This window comes from Mytilus galloprovincialis, chromosome 1, assembly GCF_965363235.1.
Source record: "Mytilus galloprovincialis chromosome 1, xbMytGall1.hap1.1, whole genome shotgun sequence".
NCBI lineage: Eukaryota > Metazoa > Mollusca > Bivalvia > Mytilida > Mytilidae > Mytilus > Mytilus galloprovincialis.
Window position 1 is genome coordinate 43653993 of NC_134838.1, and position 15792 is coordinate 43669784.

General features: G+C 31.7%; 1 pseudogene; it reads right to left on the minus strand.

Annotated features, from left to right (window-relative positions):
* The window catches only part of LOC143060957 (E3 ubiquitin-protein ligase rnf213-alpha-like), a 198751-nt pseudogene that overhangs the window by 135506 nt on the left and 47453 nt on the right, over window positions 1-15792 (minus strand).

A 15792-nucleotide genomic window follows, 5' to 3' on the forward strand; every position in this document is an offset into this window, starting at 1 on the left:
ATAACTATACACAATTTTGATTGCGTACAAAATTACATTTGTAATCACGGAAGCAATTTTCAATGGTTGTTCATAATTGCTCTCAAAATTACCAGGTTAACACTGTCAAATGCACGAAAATTAAGATTATAAGTCCGAAGATTTTAAAATTGATCAGCTCTTATGGTTATTTTGCGTCTTTTTCTATGTTTCTTTCAATTAGAGAGTCAGTCACGAGATTAAATTAAAAGAGCAACATCCAATCAAGAACATTTGAAAAAAATAAATGAATTACGAAATAATTAATGCAAGCTATACTTTATTGTTGTCTCTTTGGCACATTCCCGATTTCCATTCTCAATTTTATTTATTGCAGTTTTAACATGGGTAGGCATTATATTTGTGATTATTTTTGCCCGAACGATTTTGAGGGCTAAAATAAAACGAATATAATATCTACCCATGTTAAAACTACAATAAAGTATAGCTTGCATCAATTATTTCGATTCTGATGAGGACAATGGAGGTAATTTCTATGTCCGACGTGTATAAGTATAGAGCGAGTGTGTAGGCTCCTCCATGAAACTCCCTCTTTGGGGAAAAGGCAAACGACTGGCAATGTGATTTTTCAGAGGGAGGAGTTTTGAACAGCAAGCATGAAGGGTTGTAGAATCCAGGTCAAATATGTTAATTTCGAATTACAGCGTATGACAGCCATTATGAATGAATTAGTAACAATATGTGCATCATTTAAAAGTTTGGATGTGTTTTAAGTTAATAAGATTTATTAAATGCATGCCAATTGATAAAATTCATTATTCTGTATTAGTCAATATACGCATGTGAAAACAAATTTTATTGGATTAGAGCATGGGTTTATTCACAAAGCGAAAGAAGCACGTCATATTAGAATAGTCGATAAGGGACCAGGAATGGTTCCATGACACATGCCTAATAAAGTTTAATTATCAGGAATATCTAAGAGAAAAGATATACCAGTCCTATAAAATATCAAGCAGTAATTAAGGTTAATTTCATTTGTCGCTCTTGTCGTTTTATACACGAAAGCTATGAACAATTCGTACAATATTGACGACATTAATCAATTCATATTTGAAGTTGAATGTTTTTCAACTTAGTTCTTTATATTGCCTTCTAACTTTCCTAATTTGATATCTATGATGAGTTCATTTACAACCCCTTGGCTATGACACTGCTGGTTGGGGAGTCATCCCTGAAGACAAAACACGACCACTAGTCGTTTTGGTCATTACTAAAAATAAACTGTTTAAAATTCGTATTTTTTTATTTTGTATTTTACATTTTAACCTTTTTTTATTTCTAGCGTCACTGATAATTCCATTGTAGACTAAACGTGTGTATCAAATTTTAAGCCTGACATTTATAATCATTGTATTTATTGTCATCAATAATGATGACAGAGCATGCCAATATAACCATTTTGAAAACCCTTTAAACTTACAAACGCTGATTTTGGGAGTGCATGCGATATAGATGTATAGAATATTATAAATTCAAATCCTATAAGTTCAATGTTATTGTTTTTCTAATATGTGGTAGCAAGTGTAATATTTCCAGAGTAATGCTCCCATTATAATATAGCATAACATACCCTGGACATCTGTATAAGAAACCTTAAAACAAACTTCTGAAATCCTGGTAAATCTGGTTGTGCAGCAGCGCTACAGAATACTGAAACTTTAAAATCCTGTAACTGTGCATTTAGAAAACTAACAAAGTGATGCAACTCTGACCATGAGGGGTCTTCCACTCCACAATATCTACAAAAAAAAAACATAAAAAATATTGAATACTCGTTCTTCAATTGAATACAGGGACTTTATATTAGTAACATATTTTTATATTTCTTATTAATCATACAGGCACATATCAACTACTGAACAGTCTTGACATGGACTAAACAGATCTTGGTGGACTGCAAACGACTAGTCTGAACTGTACTGAATTTAAAGATAACCGGAAATTGACGGAAAAACTGAAAGTCAATTCAGATTTTCTAGTTCAGTCTTTTAGGAACTGGTCAAATCAACACAGCTGTGTCAGACTAATAGGTGTTTACTGGTGATACTTTATGAACATGATTTTATATTCACAAATACATCTTTGGACTACTGTATCAAAACACATGTATGTGCAATCCGCTGGATGTATGTCACCGTGGTAGTATATATATTTCCCTTTAAAACAACTACTGAAATACAATCATACCCATAAACAATAACACTTTTAAGTTATTTAGAACCTCGTTTTAACAAACTTATATAGTGAAATGTTTCGGTACCAAAATTCAGAGAGAAAAAATAAAGATACATTGTCCTGTGCGCAAAACTGACAAAATGATGCCCCGTTTGCAAAATTGTGAACTGCTACCAGAAACTACTTATTAAAAGTGGCAAAGTTTTTTATAATAAATTTTCATGTAAAATCGCGGATACCGCCTCCATAAAAACACAATAGAAAATTCCATACCTTTGAATAGCTAGAAAATTGAATGAATAGTTCTGATCTAAATTGGTAGACTATTCAATGAGTTTTACTGTTATAAAAGAGACTATACGTTACCATTCTTCGTTACAAAAGTAGAATGTTTTTGAAGAGGTCACCTTCGGATCGATGTGTAATTTTTTATAAATGTTATCTTCATTATATTACCATGCATGCATATTTATTAAATTCGTACAAACTTTTAAGAATTACAACGTATTCAAGAATGGTAAATTTTCTACCCTACCAAAAAAGTGCCTCGTTTTAAAATTTAGGTCAAAATTATAAACACGTGATCGTTCGTTGATTGTGATTGATCAAAATGAATGTTTACAATGCTTACAATAGCCTCATTATGTTCTTAATGAATCAGTATCGATAGTGTTTGCAGGTGGTATCTTATTGCTATTAAAAGTCTTATAATATACAATGCATAAACAACAAAGTTTAGGTCAGTATGAAAAGTAAGGACTAAATATGATATTAAGTGTAAAACCTCAAATCTTTTATGTGTAGTGCAGGGTTATAGTCCGGTTTCTCCTTTTTCTCTTTTTTATTTTCTTAATTTACATCATCTAGAACGCAAAGTGTAATATTGACATAACCACTGCATTTTAGCATTTCATATTTATATATATTTTGAAAGAGATAAATTGAGTAGGCGTATGTGAGGTCGGGTCCCAAACAAGGCATTGTGATATGCTGGTGCAAAGGGGTCAAATTTGCCTGGTGGACCCACTTCTTATCTTTTATAACAACATCTAGAATGCTTCTTGAAGGCCTTTCTTTGCAAGCAACGAACCCGCTTTCCGGTTTGAGATGCCAATAAAGGTCAACAACAACATTTGGTTATAATATTTTATATAGATGGTGTCACTATGCTAATAATGGTCAACGTCTATGTGTGCACACTTAATTTACGTTCCCGTATCAAAAGATTTGTATATATTGATTCAAGATTAATATCTTGGATCATTAACCTTTTATTTAGATACAAAAATGTGGCATACGATTTTTTTTTATCATATGTACCAATAATGGCAGAAATAGGACGAAGACCTTGTTTATCTTAGTAAAGGTTCTTTCTTTTTAAAGTACTGCATGCAAAAGGGAAAATCACTGGTGTGGTTAACGTTAATTGTAACGTGCCTGAACATGTTGAAAACCACAACAAATAGAGTACTGGACATGCAATCAAATAACAAATAAAATGTAGCATTTGCTTATTCGATTACTATATTAATCTTTTAAAAATGACCCATGAATTAATTATTAAATGAAATGAGCAAATCAGCCCAAATACGGATACATAGATATGTGCAATACTGATGACGTTGCCCTATCGACACAAACGAAGATTTAATATTACTAATGCGGAAACAGCCTTTTCTAGTACGATATTCGATTATTGACACTGTTTCATTTCTGTTGATCAGCTTATACGAACGCATTCGATCCAAGAGTGAGAATAGTTGGAAAGAAACTGTCGGGTTTATTCTTCCCACCTACTTTATATACTACTTAAAAAAATATAATAGTAGCATAATATTGAGTACTTTAATGAGAAATCCGAAATAACAACTGAAAATTTTGACAAAAAAAATCCATGGACATAAATGCGAAAAGACAAGTTCAGATATGAAATTATGTATCTTCTTTACGGTAAGTTTCTTAGTTAATTGTAATTCTAAGAATTAAAGAATTTAATAGAAGTGGTATGAACTTGTTGTTTCTATATTGGCCCTGTTATAAATTCTTGATCAGCTGTATTGGAACTCGACTCTCCTAGCCTCGGGTCCATTACAGTTAGTCTCGAATATATAACAAGGTAAATACAGAGGACTCAAATTTGAGAATTTGGTATACATTAGTTAATTTCGCAGTTTTCCAATCACAGTAAGGAATAGGAAATGTAAAACGCATGGTTTAACAAACTAAATATTCAAATTAACTTTGTAACGGTTTTTTCTCAATTGCCTTTGCTTCTTAGACTAGTGAAAAATAAATGTTGATCAATTTTAAAGTTGTTGCACTAAATCAACAAATATTTCACCAAACTTTGACATAATAACACTTTTTAATCTCTACCGACAAATTCAAACTATATTAAGTCAATGATGATCATTTTTACTGTTCAGTTTTCAATCAAAAAATTAAATTAGATATATCTTTCTATCTATCTTGAATCTTTACAATTTATTTGTAGTACACTGAAGTATTATGTTTTTTTACACTCAACTACGAGCCAGTAGAAGAACTTACACGTCAAATGCAGTCACTAATATAGGTTGGTGCATATGAGAAAAAAGGCTGCAATTCATGAGGATATCAAGTAGCAAAAAATCATCTCTTTGTATGTCATTTGAACACGATAGTCTAAACATAAAGTCTACAATGCAAATCTAAAGAGAAACAGAGCCCACTAAAGAATATCTAGCCAAACGTTTTTTTCTTCTTTCTTTACAGTTGAACTTCAGATTATAAAAAAATTGCCCGGCATTTTTACGATTGTCTAGGAGAGATAATGAGTTTTTCATGCATTGACGAAACAGTTTCTATTGTTGATACCTTTTTAAAGAATCATTATGACTGAAGTTTCAATTAATAGATAAATGGAATGTAAGAATTTTGTTCAAAATCAAATATATTTGATATTTGATAGCTACATAGTATGAGCTTAGTAAAGTACGCTTTCTAAGAATATATATTATGAAAAAGAGAAACAACTACTTGCATCTATACTAAAAGAGTTTAAGCGGGAGAGTTAGGTTACAAGTATCAGAGGCAAATAAAGTACCTTTCATGTCATTTATTATCCAAAAGTACTTGCTAGAACTTGAAAAATGTGATATGACCTTGCCAAGAGAATAATTTTACAACAAGTGTGAAGGAATTTGAAATAAAGAATAATCATTTAGGAAATGTCGTAAATATACCTGCAATCAATACCTATAATCGAATGTACTGTAGTTGTAAACTTGCATTTTATCTTTTCGTGTTTAGTGTTTTCGCACTTTGATAACCGCTTCGCCACGAATAAGCTGATTCAAAGTTTCTAGATAATTACGGTTAATTACATCCCAGCTCCTTTTTTCTAACAGGGGTGATCTGAGTCGGATCACCCCTACCAGATCACCCCAGTTTGAGTTTCTTTGTTATGTATGCTTTCCTTTGTTCTGTAACATTTTGGCGGGAATGTCAAATCCACTATAAAACTTATAATTAAATATACAATTATGAGGAAAAGACTATCTATCAAAATTCACGTAGAAAAAATCCAGTGTATATGCTAGGATTCGAACTCAAGTTCTTTAGCATATCAAGCCACGACACAACCACTTGGTGTAGTGGTTGTGTCGTGGCTTCATATGCTAAAGGACTTGAGTTCGAATCCCAGCATATACACTGGACGACTGAATACAAACTGTCAGTAATTTAACATACTTAAAGGAAGCAAGATAGTTTTATAAGTGGGGCGAGTTGGCAGACCTTTATTCAGTGGGGTTTAAACCCTTTTCGTAAATAAGTGAATTGTCGTTGATTGTTCAGTTTGATTTTACACTTTTTGGTGGGGCGAGTCGGTAAACAAGAGTGGGGCGATTTTTTCATAAAGTGGCGATATAGATTGGGCCGATTGGCCAGTGGGGCGAGTTGACAATGTTTGATATCTACTCATCGTGTTCGGGGGTCAAAAAGGGTATTAATCATATAGTAATGTATAAAGTGTATTATAATGGTTGTGTGGCGTTTTAAACTAGATTTTATGAATTGTAAATGTTTTTTCGTCTAAACTAAAACAGCTGGGATGTAAAATATTTATCCCACGGACTTGGTGTGTCAGTGTTAGCACACCGCGTCATCGTGGGATAACTATTAAATAATGAATAAAATAAGAACCAAATAAAGGTAATAGTAGTATATCACTGTTTGAAAGTCATAAATCGATTGAAAGAAAACATTTCCGGATTACAACCAAAACCGAGGGAAACACACGATCTGTAAGAAGTAAAGAAAGAAACAAAAATTGATTTCTCTTCATATTTGTTACCTCTTCATGCATAACCATTCTTATTTAAGAAATGATTTGTGATTTTTCAAGTAACTACGCACATTTATAGAATTCAAAAAGGTTTCCCTTCATTAATCTCTTGATAATATTTAAAACAAAACTTTTTTTGAGATGAAGCTCAGTTTATTTATGTTCGATTAAAAACAAGACGATGATTTAAACAAAAAAAATCATAATGTATAAATGTATAAATTACAAAAAAGTACACACTTTCTGACACGTGATCGATGCAGTTCAGAAGACTTAGCAATTCGAGTTAAATAATGAAATTGAGTTCAGGTATTAGTTGAAGTAATGGCTAACATTAGTTTAAAAATACCGAAAGGATATTCAAACTTAAGAATAGAATACAAACTGACAGCACCATGGCAAAAACAGACGATAGTGTACGAGGCAAAGTTAAAAAATATTAAAAAGAAACAAGTTAACTTTTGAGATATGCTTTCAGTTTGAGCTAGATGTGAAAACAAATTTTATTTTAATGTTTGAGTAACTGTTATTATCGCTTTTGCAAGTTACAGTTCAAGTTCGTTCACAATTCAAGTTCAAGCTCAATATATATAAACCGATATCATTTAAACCTTTCATACAATCTGAATAAAATGTAAGCTTGAGTCTACCTATAATTAATTTACATAAATTTTTGCCTTTCTAAGGGACAGAAATCCTGTAAAACAAAATGGATCAGCACTCAGTCTTTTGGTATCGTCTACTAAATTTACCATCATCGACAATACTCTTTGTTTGAATCATTGTTGAATTTATTTGTTAGATTGCTGGATGTTTTAATCAGTTGTGTGTCTGTGATTAATGTTTACAAAGTTATGGTTGTTAAATCCCAATTATTGTCACAGTAACCGATAATGTCTGTTTATAATGCTCAATACATTTTGTAAATACAATGTACCTATAGACAACTTTCATGCAATTTAGATGTTAAGAGAGATATAATAACCCGTTTTTACCCACCATTGTCTTAACAAAAATCTTGTTTCAAGTCAGGAATATGAGAGTGGTGTTTCACTAGTTCAGTTGGTCGGTAATGTTTTATTTTGTCAGTTTTTAAGAACTTCCCTTTTTTTTTGTTAAACTTGAAGTTCGGTATATCTTTTATATTCTGCCAGTGTTATCATTACCCTCAGGACAGCAATTTAAGTATTCATTTTGGTACTGATTCAATAAGTTATCGCCACCAGCACAAAACTAAAACTCGAAATATAATGCAAACTTTTAATTAACGCCTAATCGATATCTGACTCGACACAACAGGAACTCCAGTTTGAATTTTGACTTTATTGCATCTACATTTTACTATTATTATACTTTAATGGTTAGCAACTTCTCAATCAACCTATACAATAAAACAAACCTTAGAAGAATCGCAAGGCAATGTTTCATCCCATCATCTAAATTTCTTGAACTGCCATCATTTGATGTATTGTTTGCATCAAGCTCTCGCAGATAATGATAAGATGTTTGGAAGGTAGGACTCTGATATTCTGTTGTGTCAAAAAGTCTGTCATGTTCTGAAAAATCCTCCGGTCTTTTTCCACGTGAAATTTCCAAGTTCTCTGTAGGAGATCTACATACAACGTGAGGTAACAATTGTAAAAAGTTGTGTAAATATTTCAGCTCTCTCCCCTGTAAAAAACTATATGAATCAGATAAAGCTACGAACAGCAAACACATCTGGGACTTACAAAATTAATGTTGGTGCTATCCTTAAAAGTCAAAAGTCATAACTGATCAATAATTTTGTTAAAATTAATTTCAGTTACTAATTATTACACGCAGTAATGGCAGTAAATTCAACACTTTCATAGATTAGTGACGTTCGGATCCCTTTTCTTGACTAATTTTCATCAGAAACGCTTGAAGACGAAACTTTACAAGTATGATATTTACGTATGTAACAATTGACTTAGTGGACATGAAACAATAATTTGGATCATTATCGAAAAAAGTAATTTTTACGTTCGAAGCGTATCTATAAGTCATGTATTTAAATGTCCGTTTTCAAGTTTGTATCAAAAACAATTAACTTACATTGCAAGTTTATTTCAGAAATCACACACATGTTACGTATATGATGTAGGAATCTTTGCTTACAAGGCTTTAGAAATCATTGTATTAGAATATAACGGTAAATACATAATCAGACTATAAAGAGAATGAAGACAGGGTTTAATTATCTAGAATAGGAAACAATAAGCAAAAATAAAAAAAAAATAAAAGAATAGTGCAGTGTTAAATCAAATTATCAAAATATTGGTCAAAATTATTTAAAAGAGACAAAAATAACCTAATTGTTTATATATCTATTTTTGATCTATTCCGTTCCAGTTAATCCTCTCCTTATGATTATGTCTTTAAATTTTATAAGGAATAATTCTAAAAATGAGTACCTACATAACGAATAATTATAGAAATTTCATTTAAAATAATTAACTGAACAGTTCCAAACGTGGAACCGGCAGTTTACACGGCAAATGTTTCCTTTTCTGAAACATATCTTCTTTTAACTGCTACTGCATTAGTACTTCCAAAGGAGTAGGTCTAGTAAGACCCCTGTTTGGCCCCAAAATATAGCAGTTTTACAAATTTGTTAAAACATAAACTTTTAGTAATTTTTGGACAGTAGAATGCTTCTGCTACATAAATATGGGCTGTTTTTTGACAATACAATGCACATATATCGGGTACCAGCACAATAAAGTCATGCTTAATTACTGAAATCTTCACAATTCTTGCATTTTAGTTAAATTTTAGACGGTTTTCGTGTAAAATGAAAGTGGCCGCATTCGTGTTCATCCTTAATATTGAAATGTAAGTTGTATTTTATGATAATACATAATATATATAAAGGTTGAGGATGAAGACGGTTGCGGCCACTTTCATTTTTGACAAAACCCATCTGAAAAGTGACATTTTCCAGCATATTTGGTAGATTTTTCATATTTGAGCTTGAATCGGATGGTTTTTGATGACTTAATCAGTTCAAATCTTTCACATAAACTAATTGATTCAAATGAAATAGACACTTAAGTGTTTAAAAAGTGGTCAAAATATTTTGTCAGATGAACCTGAAATTTGAGGCCAAAATCGGTCCTTACCGGACCTACTCCTTTAATGCGTAAAGTAGGATGTAACTTTACTTATAGTCAAAAACCACAAACATTAAAGGATAAAATGTATAAAACAGTTCGTAATAATTCCTAATGATAATAAACTCTATACGCATGGTGGAAACAAAGCACTGTGTATATAATATTTATAATAGATATGTGTACAGGTAAATGGGTGCAAATGAGTTCCCAATATTGGCGCAATTGATACATTTGGAAAACAAAATTTTTCGCAAATGATACCCCTGGAAAATAGTTATTGGCGCAAAAGTTGGATAAAAACCGCAATTTTTATACGTGTGCATGTAAAACAAATTTCGTTATACAACTCGTCTAAACATCAACCCAACAATGTTTGATCTGTAAATTTGCTTTCGCAAATTTTTTGTTCTTCCCTCGCCGGGATTCGAACCCATGCTATTGAGATATCGTGACACCAAATCGCCTGCATTGCAGCCGTCCCGCTAGACCACACGACCACCTGGGCTTCACAAATATTGTTTCACAAACTGAATCTTATTTTGAATCCATACCCAATCATAAAAAATGGCTTTAAATCGACCACAAAACGACCTGATGAGATGTTACTAAATTTCTCCAAAGCATAAATTCACATTCGCAAAAATCAAATAACTGATCTTATATTCTATTTTTACAAATTTTAAGAAATTTTCGACATAAGTCCGTGCTTACTATTAATTTTATTATAGTATGATACCTTAAAAATATCGAATTCATATCGTTTTAAACATGTTTATAATTTATTTACCTTTTTCTCGCGATACTTCATATGGTGATACATAATGTGACCGTTTTGTCCGTTTTTGAATATACATTAAAAGACGTGAATAATGGCAGATTATAAAAGGATGGACTTATTAGTCTCCAAGAAAAAGGAGTAGGTCCGGTAAGGGCTGATTTTTACCTCAAATTTCAGGTTCATCTAACGAAAGATTTTGAACACTCTTTAATCATATTATATGTATTTATAAAACAAATGAACAACTAAAATTTCGTCATTTTTGTTTCAAACATGTGGAATAACCAAAAACAATTCGATAATAAACGACCAAACTCGCTATTATTACACAAAATATCCACTATAACATACAAAACAAGAACAAAAACTGGAAAACAAGAGAAAAAGGAAAGCAAAGAGAATTCAGGGATTCGATCTTAAAAAGACAAGTCCATATATACCTTAAATCAGTTATCTTAACCATGAAACCGCGTGGCTACCAATGCATACTATACGTTTGCCTATTATGTATATATAGAGTTACAAGCCCTGTGTGTATGTTGTACCAATGTACAAATTATAATTCATTTATATGTATAAATTATACATTTAAATCGTAACCGATTGGTAGCCCAGAGGTTTCGTCGATATGTTGATGACAGTAACACGTTACAGAATCCATGGACGGGTTCTATTCCCAGTGAAGGCAAATACAAATTACAGAAACTAAAAGTAAGTTTTTAAAACAATTCCATTAGTGAACAGAAATCAGTAAATAAGTCAATTCAAACTTAATGTAAGTAGGCACACAAAGGAAACAAAAGAATATAAAATGATGAGTCCATTTCAGCGAAATATTTAGGGCGTTGATTCTAGAAAAAGAATCCACAGTAAATGAATAGGCTGACGTCATCACAATGGTTTAAAGAAAAAGAATCCACGGTAAATGAATAGGCTGACGTCACCACAATGGTTTAAATTAGTTTCTGTGAAAGATTTGAACTGATTAAGTCATTAAAAAACGCCCCGATTCAAGCTTAAATATAAAAAAATTATCAATTATGCAAAAAATCGTATTTTTTCAGATGGTTTTTGTCAAAAATGAAAGTTGCCGCATCCGTGTTCATCCTCAACCGTTATATATGTAATGTATTATCATCAAATACAACATTTCAATATTTTTGAATGAACACGTATGCGGCCACATTCATTTAAGACGGAAACCGTCTAAAATTGAACTAAAATGCTAAAATTGTGAAGATTTCAGTAATTTAGCATGACCTAGTGATGTTAGAACCCGATATATGTGCATTGTATTGTCAAAAAACAATCCACGTTTGTGTAGCAGAAGCGTTCTTCCTTCCAATAAATAGTTTAAAGATTACATTTTCACAATTTTGTAAAACTGCTATATATTGGGGCTAAAAAGGGGTCTTACCGAACCTACTCCTTTAAGGTTTATGACCCGTTCTGTAGCCAATAAAGTATGAAATTTTCAAACTCCAATTGCATCAAAACAGCAGAGAAAATGAATAATATAGATGGCTAATTTTTAACATATATCAGGAGGAAACTTCGTGCAAAGCATTATTTTTTATTGTTTTACTGCATTTAATAGAAAGAGGAGATTTTGAGGCAAATAAAACCAGATTTTGTAGAAAATCCTTAGACTTTAAAACCGAGATTCTTGTTGTAAAATTTTACACATAAATTACTCACTAATTTTTTTATAATGACCCAGCGTTTATTGTTTACAAAAAGTCGTAAACAACCTTTAAATTTCAAGAAACCTCGTGCTGAGTCACTAAAGAGTCACGAAAAGGTGTACCTGATCATGAATTGGTCTATATATTTATATTTGTTTTAACCAATATCTAAATGTATAAACTTGTTTTGATGAAATCATTGCTGCCACTTTAGGAAATGATCCTCCATCAATCATGCACCGAGTTGACAAATATGAGAGTACAAGGAGAAAGGCTGTGGATATTCTATAAAATTTCAATATGTTTAGCATTGAATCAACACAAGGGTGCATAATCCTTAATGATATCCGCTTCTTTTGTTTTGTAAATTTGGTGCAATTCGGGTACGCGCTGCAATTTTGGTACTGTGAAATTCACTGTGCTATAACATGCTGTTTTATTATTTGCAATGAAACACCATTGTTTCTAAAATCAAATGAACCAATATTTATATGCAATACTGTATTTGCACATATCTGGTGTCGTAAAACGAAGTTGCCTTGAAATATTAGTGAGCGTGACGATATAAAAAATATTGTCTTATCTCCTATCCACATCTACGAATATCATTTCTAAAAACCGAACTCGTGAGGGAAATGTATATTTTATATAAGGCTTATAAGTGTGTTTTATTTTTTTATATAAATCTAAATGGTCAGCGGGTTGTCATATATTAAATACACGATTAGTATCCAGTAGTAGAGTCGTATTCTTCTCAAGTTATCAAAAATTGTAAACATAAAAAATTGTGATATCAATATTATTTGATATGAAATTGTTGTTTTTGACATTTGTAGGTTTATGCCCCAGTTCAAGTAGGCTCTTAATATTGAAGACTTGGTCACCGAAACAAACAATCAGATACTCAAAATAACTTTATTTACTCAAAGTGGTCATTTTACAGCTATACCATCAACTGAAAATATTAATTAGTTTATTGCCGCAACGTCTGACCCTTTTATAATGAAATTCGGAAATAAAAATCGTTACAAAGCGTGCTAGTGTCTTGATACGATATATACGGGTCGGTAAATTATACATAGGACGAAAGCCAGGCAAATAATGTTGTCTTACTCTAATTTATCAACTTTAAAAGTAAATGTAGTTAAACGGAAAACTACAAAAACTTACCAAAGAGTTTTAATATAAAACATCTTATAACACTGATTGTTCATTAAATTGTCTATATTTCTTTTCGGTATGAGCGTTATGGGATAAGCTTTTTTATTATTACATATTTCTATATGTCAATATAAGTGTAACACAATAACCTGAATGAAAGGATCTCTGACTAAAGTATTCAAACACTCAACGATGTAATAATCCAAGAAAGACTTCCTCCAAACATAACCATAGCTAGACGTTAGACTTCCCAACACAAGTAGCTGGAACAAGAGGGAATCCACTCCGTTCTGAACCTTTACAATAAATAAAGAATATTAAGTGCAAAGCGCAATGAAAACAATTCTAAGATTAGGCTTTTTAAACGCTTTTAGTCATTACCTAAAGTAAATTTCGAACAACTTTAATGTCAGCTAATCTGCAACGTCATTAATATTTTGGCTGTTTGAGTCAGATCCCACGACGCAGTGAGATAATAATACTTATTTAAGATGAAAATACGCTTGCCGAGAAAAGGAATTGAATATAAGGGTTTTTTCAATTTAAATATCAGTAAAGAGCGTAAACTTAAATTTATTGCAAATTGTAGAAGTAAACTTACCTCACTAGAAAAATCAAAGTGAAATATTCTTGGTTGTTGCTTTTCTGGCGAAAGTAATGTCGCAAGAAGTTTTTCCATTATTTCATCAACATTAACTGACTTGCCATGTAAAGGAATTGTCAAATTGTTTGCTCCCTCATTTGAAAAACTTTGTGTCAGTGCTGTGAGCTCTGAAACCATTCTTTTTTTAAAAAGAGTTTTTCCAACTCCTGCTCTGTTAGACTTTACAACTCTCACAGTACTTCTGCAATTAATTAACACAATAAAATTGTTTCGGGCTCAATGTTTTCACTTTAACTGGAGTAAGCTTTAATATACTTTCAATTGATTAGAAAACCTGCATTCATATAACAATGGCATTAGTTTATCAAATTATATTGAAATTCAACCTAAAATAAAGCATTTCATTACTATCAATAAAATGTAGAAAGGACATGGGGAATGTATAAAAGCGACAACAATCCGACCATAGAGCAGACAACAGCCGAAGGCCACCAATGGGTCTTCAATGTAGCGAGAAACTCCAGCACCCAGAGGCGTCCTTCAGCTGGCCCCTTAAACAATATGTATACTAGATCAGTGATAATGAATTGGTACTGTTTTTCTCAATCTACTGAAAAAAATAACACAATGACCATGTTTTTTTTTTAAAATATGTGTTTCATCAAATCAAACTCTTCAGTTAAACTAGACCGCTAGCAATTATTGAATGTTAGAAGCGCAAAGCGATAAGAAATCACACTTGAAATCCTATAAAATCTAATTCCTGTTTCATGCTGAAAAGTATCGTGCTGATTATAATTTCTAAATAATTATTCATTTAAAGTATGCTAATCGTTTTTTGAATTGCATGTTGAATAGTTTAATTTAGTCAAATAAATTGAAATTATGTGAGAATTGGAAGATAAAATCATCAATAAACGTTTGAATAAATAAAAAACTTTTTTATGCTTTTGTTTGATTGGAACATTCAAGACATTGTCAATAAGATATGGTGCTGATCAATATTATAGGTATTTATTGTGCGGGATTGTCTTGCTGCGTTGAAGACCAATTGGTGAACTTCGGCTGTTATCTTCTCTTTCATTGGGTTGTTGTCTCTTTGACATATTCCCCATTTTCATTTTCAATTTTATCATATGACTTAGGCAAACGTTGTGATAGGCAGCATTGTCAAAGACATGACAATATTCTGGAAATTGGGAGGTTACAGATACTTGAGGGATATTCAAACTCATTAATCGAAAACAAACTGATAATGTCATTGAAAAAATGTAATGCAAAGCAAAGACAAACAAAAATTCATAAAACACAACATTCTAGGCATATAGATCCCAACAAAAACAGGGGTAGATTAAAGGCGCTCCTGGAGTGTAACTTGTGTAAGCAGATATTGCTAGAAATGTGACAACCGGTGTAAAGTTTATTTGTACGGTCACATCCGAGGAAAGGAGAAAGTAATCGTTGTTACATCAATAGGAAAATATTCGTCGTCATTTGTGAAACAGATATTCCATAATCGTCTTCTTATTGACGATCGTGTCCTTAACCTGTCTTAATGGTATGAATTCAATTTTACCACTACGAATTATTATTAATAATAGCTTTTATGTATGTACAGAAAAATATGAAGCATAGATAGAAGATGAAAGTCATACTTTTGTATTATATTGCCTCCGACTTCGAAGATTTTCAAATCTAACAGGAACAAAATCTTTAGACACCAAAGGCGTGTGGTTTAAAATTTTACCCGATTAACATGACCTACTGTCTTCAAAAGTTCCATTTCACATCTTATAATCATGTTAAATATGAAATAACTTACTCATCAAAATCAACTACAGCTGCAGAGGTTGTCTTTTTTCCAGTTTTATCAAATTTGAACT